Raw genomic sequence first — 11,339 nt, forward strand, 5'->3', positions numbered from 1 at the left:
GTGTATAAGAGACAGGGTGTTGCTTGTTCTAGCATAGACGTCGTCAGTCTTGGCATATGTCCTTTGTTTTAGCATAGACGTCATCTGTTTTTATCCTCTCGTGTCTTTTTTAGCCACTTGTAACGTGCCCTCGAAGTTCGATCCGAACGAGACGCCACGACAATCTCTTCGTGGAATAATAATAATAATAATAATAACACGTTGTCGTCTACCTACTAGAAAATCTCTGATCCATTGGAGTACGTTTCCCTCAATTCCCAAAGACTTCACTTTACGCAACAGCCGCTAATGCGGAACACTGTCAAATGCTTTGACGAAATAGCGGTACAATGCATCTACTGGCTCCCTTTCGTCCAGCAGGCGAGTCCAATCGTTTAAGAGGGGGGCGTCTACCCTAAAAATGAAAATTTTCGGCTTTTCCGGGTTTTAAGCTCATCTTAAAGCTTACTTTCTGCCGCATCGAACGGTACTAGAACCATCTCTGTACGTTGATTTATGCGCTCAGGACAGATCCCGAAAGAGAAGAGGGTGGTGGGGTCCCTTCACAAAAGTCTATGGGGATAATTACGGCCAAACCATATAAAATGGCTATCACTGGACCTGCAGCTCAGTTATCACTCAGCCATCATGCGGAAAGGTGTTGATGTAGTCATCCTATGCACCGCTGACTGACTTTGAAGTGAGATAATGCTTACTTCCGGTATCTAAGCTACGTTACATACCTTTACATAGCTCGCCGCGCTTTTTCGCCTCTACTGAAAAGTTTGAAAACGTGGAAACCTCTCTCACTGCAAACCTATCTCCTAGAATTTTTAAGCTAAAACAATGACACATATACCATTCGATGCGCAAGAAAAAGATCTACAAATCGCTGTAGGCGTTTTTCTAATTTCGTTATAGTTTGGATTTATTTCGCAAAAAGAGGGGTGTGGGGGGGTAAAATCGAAAAATTTACGAAAAATGTCCCCACACCCACAGAAATGAGAATTTCGAAAAAAACTTACAGCGTTTTACAGATATGGTCTTTACGCATCGAATGGCATGTGTCTCAATGTTGTACCTTAAATATCCTAGGAGGAGATAGATTTCTACGGTAACCCCTTTTCTGGCCGTTTTCTAAGATTTTCACGTATTCATTCATTTTTTCGAAAAATTCACTTGAACAAAAATGTCTTAGATTTCTGTTTTACATATGTGTACCAAGTTTCAGAGTGATCCGTCTTTTAATAGCCGAGATAAATTTTACCCAAGACGCTCCCCTTAACGTAGACAAGTTAGTGGTGCAGGATCTACCGGCGATAAAACCATGTTAGCGATACAGCGCCCAGATCTAAAGATTCTTGACAATCTGATGGCAGATGGTGAACAGTCAAGTGATCGATAATCCTATCCCTCACAACAGATTCCATCAGCTTACCAACAACACTTGTCAGACTGACAGGGCGATAGTTGCCGGGGCTGCTATTGTCACTTTTTTTGAACAATAGTGTTACTTGAGCTTCTTTCCAATCGGACGGCAAAGTTCCTTCGTTCAAGGTTTTTTTGAAAGACCAGCGATTTAAAGGTGAAGATAGAGCGAGAAACGTATAACTTTAGTTACAGTGCTTTATTCCTTTGAATTAAATAGTGTTATATTCATTCCTTGATTTCGGTTCACATACTGATAACAGCCAATTTTCCATGCAGTGCGAACCACTACTACGGATATCGAGTCTTTAACTGGCCGCAGTTCACCCACTTCGTTTGGCGTTTAGTCAAGTTTCCCAGTTTTCATTAATTTCTTTTATTTATACTCGTGCTGAAATTCAAAGAAACGCACACATTTGGATGGGAATTTTGCAATGCATTTTTTGGTTACCGGTTAAGGCTGACTAGCTAAGTGAACCTGACTGGAACACATCTTTCATGCTGAATATCAACTAACAACCGCTAAAAATCATCCTATAAATTTGAATAATGCTAGTTTGAAACTTATACTCACAAGGATGACTTTGGATGACAAAATAAATCGGTGGCACCGATGAATTACGGAAAATAGTACCGAATACGACTGGCCGTTACTACCTATCAACAAGAAGTCAGCCACGCTACTGCATGTACGGCGGTGATCCGGCGATGCGGTAGAAGTGCAGTCCGTCCGTCGGTTTGTGTGCGGGCGAAGAACAAACGATCAATCATGTACTTCAAAAACACAAGGGCGCTGGAAATGCTGAGATGCTTAGTACTGTAATTGTTGATTAATATTGGACATTTTAAAATTGGAATTATCGCTCCATATACATTAATTTGCCATTGCAACTAATCTCTAATTATCCGCCATGAACTCCTCGCCATGTGTGTTACAGCGCTCATGTCAAAAACTGCCACGTGCGCCGCATGGCAGTGGAATAAATTTAAATGCAATTAAAGGACTGTATGATAATCTGATACATAGAATCGAAATTTCATGATCTGTCGTGAACGCATAAATCAACGTACAGAGATGGTTTTGGTACCGTTGGATAGGTCAGAATGTCAGCTTTAAGATGAGACTAAAAGCCGAAATAGAAAATTTTACCCTAGACGCTCCCCTTAAGTTTGATGATCACATAGCGTCAGAAGGAAGACGGCAAATGGGGTGAATCTGGCGGACGCTCAGAACAATATAAGCGGAACCGATGATCATACGCCATTGTAAGAAAGATTGGTGACCAGCGACAGACGAAACGTGCCGATATTTGCAGTGTACCTGCCATTTCTTCCAGAGTACTGAACAGATCTGAATGAAATTTTGAATATGAATTTCTGAATACTAAACGGTGATGTTTAGCTCGTGAAAATTTTTTACGTTTTGCCTTCTTTGGCGAGTATTTTTCTCTTTTCTCTCATTCGTGATTTCAACAGCAAAATAGTGCTTAAATTCGCAGTGTACCAGAGATTTCTTCTAAAATACTCAACAGATTCGAACGAAACTTTGCATATAGAAACCTAACCTCTCAACGGTGATGTTTAGCACCCGATAATTTTTTTTTATTTTGCCTTCCTTTGCGAGTTATACGGCTTTTCGTATATGGCTTATGGCCAATGCAAGTTCAAAAATCGGCCTGAGAAATGCCGGTCGTTTTTCCGTATATCCGTATAACTGGCAAACGAAGGCAAAATCTAAAAAATTGTCATAAGCTAAGCATCACCGTTGGGAGGCTAGGTTTCTATATGCAAAGTTTCGTTCGAATCTGTTCTGTATTTTAGAAGAAATCTCTGGTACACTGCGAATTTAAGCACAATTTTGCTGTTTAATCACGAATGAGGGAAAAGAGAAAAATACTCGCCAACGAAGGCAGAACGTAAAAATTTTCACGAGCTAAATTTACATCACCGTTTAGTATTCAGAAATTCATATTCAAAATTTCATTCAAATGTGTTCAGTACTCTGGGAGAAATGGCCGGTACACTGCAAATTTCGACACGTTTCGTCATATAACTCACGAATGAAGGCGATATTAAAAAAATTGTCGCGAGCTTGACATCACCGTAAGGCCATAATGAATATGTNTAGATGTGTATAAGAGACAGGGCTAAGGCTGACTAGCTAAGTGAACCTGACTGGAACACATCTTTCATGCTGAATATCAACTATCAACTGTTAAAAATCATCCTATAAATTTGAATAATGCTAGTTTGAAACTTATACTCACAAGGATGACTTCGGATGACAAAATAAATCGGTGGCACCGATTAATTACGGAAAATAGTACCGAATATGACTGGCCGTTACTACCTATCAACAAGAAGTCAGACACGCTACTGCATGTACGGCGGTGGTCCGGCGATGCGGTAGAAGTGCAGTCCGTCCGTCGGTTTGTGCGCGGGCGAAGAACAAACGATCAATCGTGTACTTCAAAAACACAGGGGCGCCGGAAATGCAGAAATGCTTAGTAATTGTTGATTAATATTGGACATTTTAAAATTGGAATTATCGCTCCATATACATTAATTTGCCATTGCAATTTATCTCCAATTACCCGCCATGAACTCCTCGCCATGTGTGTTACAGCGCTCATATCACATACTGCCACGTACGCCGCGTGGCAGTGGAATAAATTTAAATGCAATTAAAGGACTGTATGATAATCTGATACATAGAATCGAAGAATTTACGAACAACTTTTATGGATGGATGTTGAGAATGATGCTAAACTTCACAATCAAAATTATTGAGTACAAACCCTTAAGAGGTTCTAGCTACATTGAATTACCAGAAAAATTTAGATATTCTATATATAAGTTAATTAAGAAAAATAGAGATATCCTGGGCTGGCATAAGCAGTGCTGGCTTATGCCAGCCCCGCCTGGGCGCCCTCACTATCCAACACAAACATACAGAAACTCCAAACACTACAAAACAAAGCACTCAGGATAGTCACAGGCTGCACACAAAGCACCCCCATAGAACACCTTCATGCAGAAACAAAAATACTTCCCATAAAAGCACACCTCGACATGAGAGGAACACAATTCATAGCCGCAGCCATAAACAACACACAACACCCATGCCACTACCTACGCAACCACCCACCTACACACAGACAAATATTGCAAACCCCACACAGATACTACACCAACATACTAGATACAGTACCCCCACCCCAAGGCAACAACAGCACAAAAAAAACACTTACACACAATTATGACACTTAAAACGCTGGAGCTGGCCGGCAACAACAAAGTCCTTGGGCACCGACCACCTGACATAAGCAGCACAGAAACCCAGCTCTCTAGACTGGAGAGAGGACACCTAGCCAGGCTGCGCTGCGGCCACCACCCTTCACTACAAACATACGCAAACAGAATAGGCCAAGCAGACACAGACACCTGCCCATCCTGCCAGAGAGCTCACCACACAATCACTCACATTCTCCTGGAATGTCCGCCCTGGCAGGACCTCAGACAACACCACCACATAACCTCGGCCCTACAGCTCTGGAGCGACCCCCTGTCGGTGGTGTCGTACTTGCGCGAGGGGGGTCTCTTGTAAAAATGAGACCAGGGAACCACAACAACAACTCTGGGAGGATTGACAACTTATCAACGAAGCTCCAAAGAAAATATGGTGTTTTTCTGTAGTTTTGATATACCAAGAAAAATAAAATGATGGATTCAATGAACGTAGCAATTATTTAGAAGCCACTGATGTCAATTTATTGTTACAATTACCCTAAAATATATTTTTGGATTCTTTGAAAATCATGACAAAGTGATTTATGGCTTCAAGCATGACTTAACTCTTAAGAAGAGATGATGATACAAATGTTCTGTTTAAGACTAGCGATAAAGATCGAAATAACCAATATAATGTTGCAGATATGAAAATTACTATCAAAACACTAATTCGGAAAATGACGGCTTACTAACTATCTGATGAGTAAAAAATTAAATTATATCGTCATATAAAAAGATAAATTCGAATATCAATTGCATACATGAATCGACAATTAGAGATCTCGTTCTGTCATTTTTAGCATTTCAAATTGGTAGAGATAATTCACAACTTCCAAATAATGCACTGTTTGATCACTGTGATATAAAAAATGCATATATCCAGTTAAAATTACGAAAGGTATCATGAACAAAACTTACAAATTGATTTTGACAGTAACAATTATGCAGTAGTTTATAAAATGATGCTAGATTATGCATCACAGACAAATTGTGCGGTTGCATACAGAGATGATAGGTTTATACATCCGATTTTCGTATTTGATATCAGTTCGCAAAATGAACGTCTTAAGGGCAGTCTTGATATGAAGACTAAAGCTGAATTCGATAATAACATTCATGATAATACACGTGCTTTTTATGCTCTGATTCTTTCAGACAGAATAATTCAATTACAATCCGATGGTGAAAAAATGAATATAAAGTACTAAAAATTTAAAACAATTTCGGATTTATATTTCAATAAAATGACGTATTGCGTAAAATGTAAACTGATACCTGTCTCTTATACACATCTAGATGTGTATAAGAGACAGGTATCTACAGTTCGTGTATTTGGCCTGAGTTGCGTTAACAACATAAATTGTTCGTCGTTCTATTGTGTTTCATTAACCTGACCATCGTCCCGCCAACTAACCTGAACCTGCAATGTCAACCTCAACCTGCAAAGCTAACTTGAACCTGCAAGGTCAACCTGAACCTGCAAAGCTAACTTGAACCTGCAAGGTCAACCTGAACCTGCAAAGCTAACTTGAACCTGCAAGGTCAACCTGAACCTGCAAAGCTAACTTGAACCTGCAAGGTCAACCTGAACCTGCAAAGCTAACTTGAACCTGCAAGGTCAACCTGAACCTGCAAAGCTAACTTGAACCTGCAAGGNAACAGCAAAATAGTGCTTAAATTCGCAGTGTACCAGAGATTTCTTCTAAAATACTCAACAGATTCGAACGAAACTTTGCATATAGAAACCTAACCTCTCAACGGTGATGTTTAGCACCCGATAATTTTTTTTTATTTTGCCTTCCTTTGCGAGTTATACGGCTTTTCGTATATGGCTTATGGCCAATGCAAGTTCAAAAATCGGCCTGAGAAATGCCGGTCGTTTTTCCGTATATCCGTATAACTGGCAAACGAAGGCAAAATCTAAAAAATTGTCATAAGCTAAGCATCACCGTTGGGAGGCTAGGTTTCTATATGCAAAGTTTCGTTCGAATCTGTTCTGTATTTTAGAAGAAATCTCTGGTACACTGCGAATTTAAGCACAATTTTGCTGTTTAATCACGAATGAGGGAAAAGAGAAAAATACTCGCCAACGAAGGCAGAACGTAAAAATTTTCACGAGCTAAATTTACATCACCGTTTAGTATTCAGAAATTCATATTCAAAATTTCATTCAAATGTGTTCAGTACTCTGGGAGAAATGGCCGGTACACTGCAAATTTCGACACGTTTCGTCATATAACTCACGAATGAAGGCGATATTAAAAAAATTGTCGCGAGCTTGACATCACCGTAAGGCCATAATGAATATGTGTACCAAGTTTCATCAAGTTACGTTCAGTAATTTGGGAGATATTCCAGGTACACTGAATTTGGACACCGGCCGCTAGTCCGGCCGCGAGACCGGCCGCAAGTTCGGCCGTAAATTTGTCCGAAACGTGGTGTGCTGGTGCACAAGTCTGTGTAGTGATGCATAAATTAGTGTAGTTGGTGCATAAGTAAGTGTAGATATTGCGCATGTCCGTTTTACTGGTGCACAAGTCTGTTTAGCTAGTCCGTAATTAGGCAGTGTGTCTGGAGCATAAATTGGTGTACTGTAATCTAAATGGTGCATAAGTCAAGTTTATGGGTTCACGGGTCGGTATAGCTGGAGCACAATTCGATGGAGCTGGTGAATAAGTGAATATAGCTGGTGGATAGGTCGGTGAGGCTGATGCAATGTCGATATAGCTGGTGCATTATCAGGCTTGTCGGACGAGCCATTATCTGTCCTAATCCATCTATTTGAGCCTCTTTTCAATTTTAATTAGCAAAATAAAACGTTTAGGGCGCTTTCTCCGATTTGCTTTTTATACTTTTTCTTAGCTAGTCTGTACAGATTTTCCTTCTGGACTCAAAATGTAAACTTTTCCGGGCCAGTTTAGTAGGATTCCAACAAATTGATGTGAAAACACATGTCCGGACGACAAGTGCCGTGAACCGCGAACTATGCACGCTTTCTACCAGATTGTGTAATGTACAATCAATGTGATTTTGTTGACAATACTGAATGGCACTGAATTCAACCGTAATTTGGCCGTTTGTCTTCACTTTTTAAGAATAAAATATCCGATAAAATAATTTATGTATTATTTTTTTCATCTGTTTCAATGGGCAGATACAAATGAGCCTCTACATACGGAAAAATATCTTATCTAGAATCCCCCAATTAAGCTTTCTCGTCATTCCATAAGTCGCAAAAATTTCGCTAAGCGAGATATCAACCTTTTTCAAACTGGGATAAAAATATTTACCTTAAAAATATATTATTTTCGAAGCCTAGCGAAACCCTTAATAGTTAATTGTTGCATCTTATGTTATAAGTCTACTCGTCAATATGTGATAGGAGCCATTTTTGGCCTTTTTGTGAGCTGCCAGTTCTCTCTTGCCACCATCAAGCAGCCTTGCCCCAGCCTAACCGCGTGTGCACTGTACAATGTACAATACAAGTCAGTACTGTACAGTGTACAGTACAAGTCAGCACTGTCAACCAGAAACGCGAAGCTGACGAGCTAAGCTCTGTTGTTTCCTTGTGCACTCGCAACGCATCTGCAATAACAAAACCTCAAGTCTTGCAAAGGTGCATTATTTTTTGCAGAATTTCCTCAATTTCCAAGTCAGCTGCCAAAACCATGAAATTCTTTTCTTTAGAGCTTCAAATGAATCATCTGTACCGCAACACTCTCTCTCGGGCGACCGGTCCGACAGGTTTTGCATTCGAGCTCGCAGGCGAGTTCGCAGGCGAGTTCGCTGAAGTGTCGAATCGGTTCTCGGGCGGCGGAAAACTCCTGTGCTCAACTGCAAACAATCCAACAATCTGTACTGACATAAGATGAATGTAATACTGTGCGTTATTTTGAATTACAAGGATTGTTACATTCATAAAGTTATAGGAAATAACCAACTGTCTGGACTGGTGATAAGTTATCAAAAATTCTTCATGCAGCTCCTAGCTCTGAGTCCAAGTGTAGCTATTGCGCGCCGAGGCTGGACGGTGGCTCCAGGGCTTATTTTAGAGTTAAATTTGTGGCCTACAGCTGCGACTTCCAGCAAAGAAGCCGCGGGAATGGTATGGCTCAGCATCATCCAACTCATGGAATAATTTTACACCAATCAGACGAAGCGCGCAGGAGCGTTCCAGGAATAATTCTTCCCACCAGCCAGCCGTCAGTACTCAACCCTTGCATAGAATCAGCCGACGATCGAACGATCAATCGCCGATGGACCTGACTTTACTATCTGAAACCTAACCTCATATTCTGTTGAATAAAAGTAAAGTAATTTATCGATGAATCGGAAGTCATATTCGATTCGCGGCCTGGTGGTGGTAGGCAGGTATCATACAATTCCTAAATAAAGGGGCTCTAAAGTCTAAACGATCAAGCAGCTCGAGTCAAACGATTGACGCGCGCTTCAATCAAACTCACTCCGGCCGACATCATAACTTTCCTCTGATCAGAAATGGGTTCAGTTCACACTTCTTGCTAGTAGTTGCTTTTTTAGCTGCTGTGTTGATTTCGGTGATAAGCTTTGGTATCAAATACTGATTTGACCTTATTCTTAAAAACATGTGCACGTTTTATCAATCGAACTTTCTATCAATCACCATCAAGCTGGGCTTCATATGTTAAACGGGTTCCTACACGGCCAACCACGCTTGCGTCAATCGATGAGTCAAGCTTTTTGACCGTTTAGACTTTGGGGGCTTTATAGGAAGAGCTTAACATTGAGTCGTGATCTGCCAGATCTGGTTACAGTTAAAGTGCTGACAAGATCATAAAATTAGGCTACGATTAAAGGTTTAGTGGAGGACTGTCATAACACTGTTGTCTATCAACTACCGCATTCGCTGGTGTGAAACTCCTATTTGAAACAAAATGATGTGGGCTGGTTCCTGACGGCAGGATCAATTCGCGACTTATTGGTAGCCTTAATTAAAGATACTAGGCATTCCATTCAGGGCTGATAGGCGTTCAAAATTGGTGGACATGGCTGCTGTAAGCTGTATACGACTCCTACCATAGTGACGTCACGTAACTCTCCTAAAATACGACTGCAAAAATACTCGGTTGGGCGGAACGTTTTTGCCATCTCAAAGTTTAGGTTGTGAATCGATTTCAGAAAATACCAGGTGAAATAGACGGTGGTTGGGCAAGACCGCAATCTGGGGGAGTCGGTATCAAGTCTTCTTATTGAAAGGAACCTATCCACTGGCATCATCTTTCTACTTTCCGCTAGTTATCATTCAGTTAACTTACTTTTTGGCCGAAAATCTCTGAAGTTATACCATTAGGTATTGTCTAAAAAATTGTTAATGCACAAGATTCGTACATTTTTCTTATCACAATATTAATGATTTACATGTAAAGTAATTTGTAAGTTAACCAGCATTACTTTTTAACGATATAAGGTTGCTGGGATACTGTGCGTGCTGAGCTTAAGATTGTGCAGGTCAAGTCTCATAGAGTTGTTTCGTGCGTTACTGGGTCGTTACTGATGGCGTCATGAACACTCTTTTGTCGTGGGACGCTCGCGTGTTAGGTTGGAGTGTTGAGTTGGGCTCCTTGTAAACAATTTGATATGATGTTGGACCTTTTGGTTATATTGCTTGCGTTATATTGAATGAAGAAGGCACCCCACCAGTTCAACGTTCCGATGAAGTACAGAAGGAATAGATTTCATTACATGAACAAAAGCTATGAAAGGAGACTCGTTGGCCAGAACTTCCTGACGGGCTCTGAAACCTGGAGCGAGAAGAGAATACCGTACGACATTAGATGATTCAAGTAATTAAATTAAACAAATCGCGGACTCATGTTTTACTGGCGCAAAAGATACATCCATTTTTATACGAACAATTCAATAGGCTGACAAAAATAGATTAAATGAACTTTAAGGGATGAATAGTGCATGACATTCCTAAAGGCAAGGTAAAGTGATCAATCACTTTTAAGTGCAGTACGAAACGCACGATTATCTTGAACGAAAATCACTTATTTAAAGGGAAAAATAACTTGGAATGAATCTACGCAGAAAGATTGCATATCGAACACGAAAATACGGTTGAATAGAAGGAGAATCTTGCAAGAATCTTGCTAACGAGGATAGTAGGTAAGGAATGAAGACGTATAGAGACAAGTTAACAATTTGTTGAGAACCTGCAAAACCAAATTAGGAAAGAGTAAAATCTATGGTGACAGAGTATATGAGGTTCAATACGAAGCTGCTTAATTGTTACTAAATGCAAAGCAAAATGCTTTTTTGCTAGCCTAAAAAGTTAAGAATTTTTGCACCGAAATATAAATTTTGTGCTCGATTGATATGAAATAAAACACTAAGACTTAATAATAAGTCAAGAATCACTAAAAGTACAAACATTTCAAACGAAAATACTCCTCTAAAATCACCATGAGAAACACGCGGAAGCAAACTACATTCGTTCATTTACATCGTACGCGATCCACCGTAGTACCGTAGTGGAGTTTTTATCCCTTTCCAGTCCTAAAATTTTTCAAAATATAATGATTGTTGTAATATAGTCCTGATTTCTATATGAATAAAGTTCATAATAAGATGACTATCTGATGTTACATGGTCAGGCTTCA

The sequence above is a fragment of the Hyalella azteca genome, unplaced genomic scaffold (assembly GCF_000764305.2).
Source record: "Hyalella azteca isolate HAZT.00-mixed unplaced genomic scaffold, Hazt_2.0.2 contig16191, whole genome shotgun sequence".
NCBI classification, from domain to species: domain Eukaryota; kingdom Metazoa; phylum Arthropoda; class Malacostraca; order Amphipoda; family Hyalellidae; genus Hyalella; species Hyalella azteca.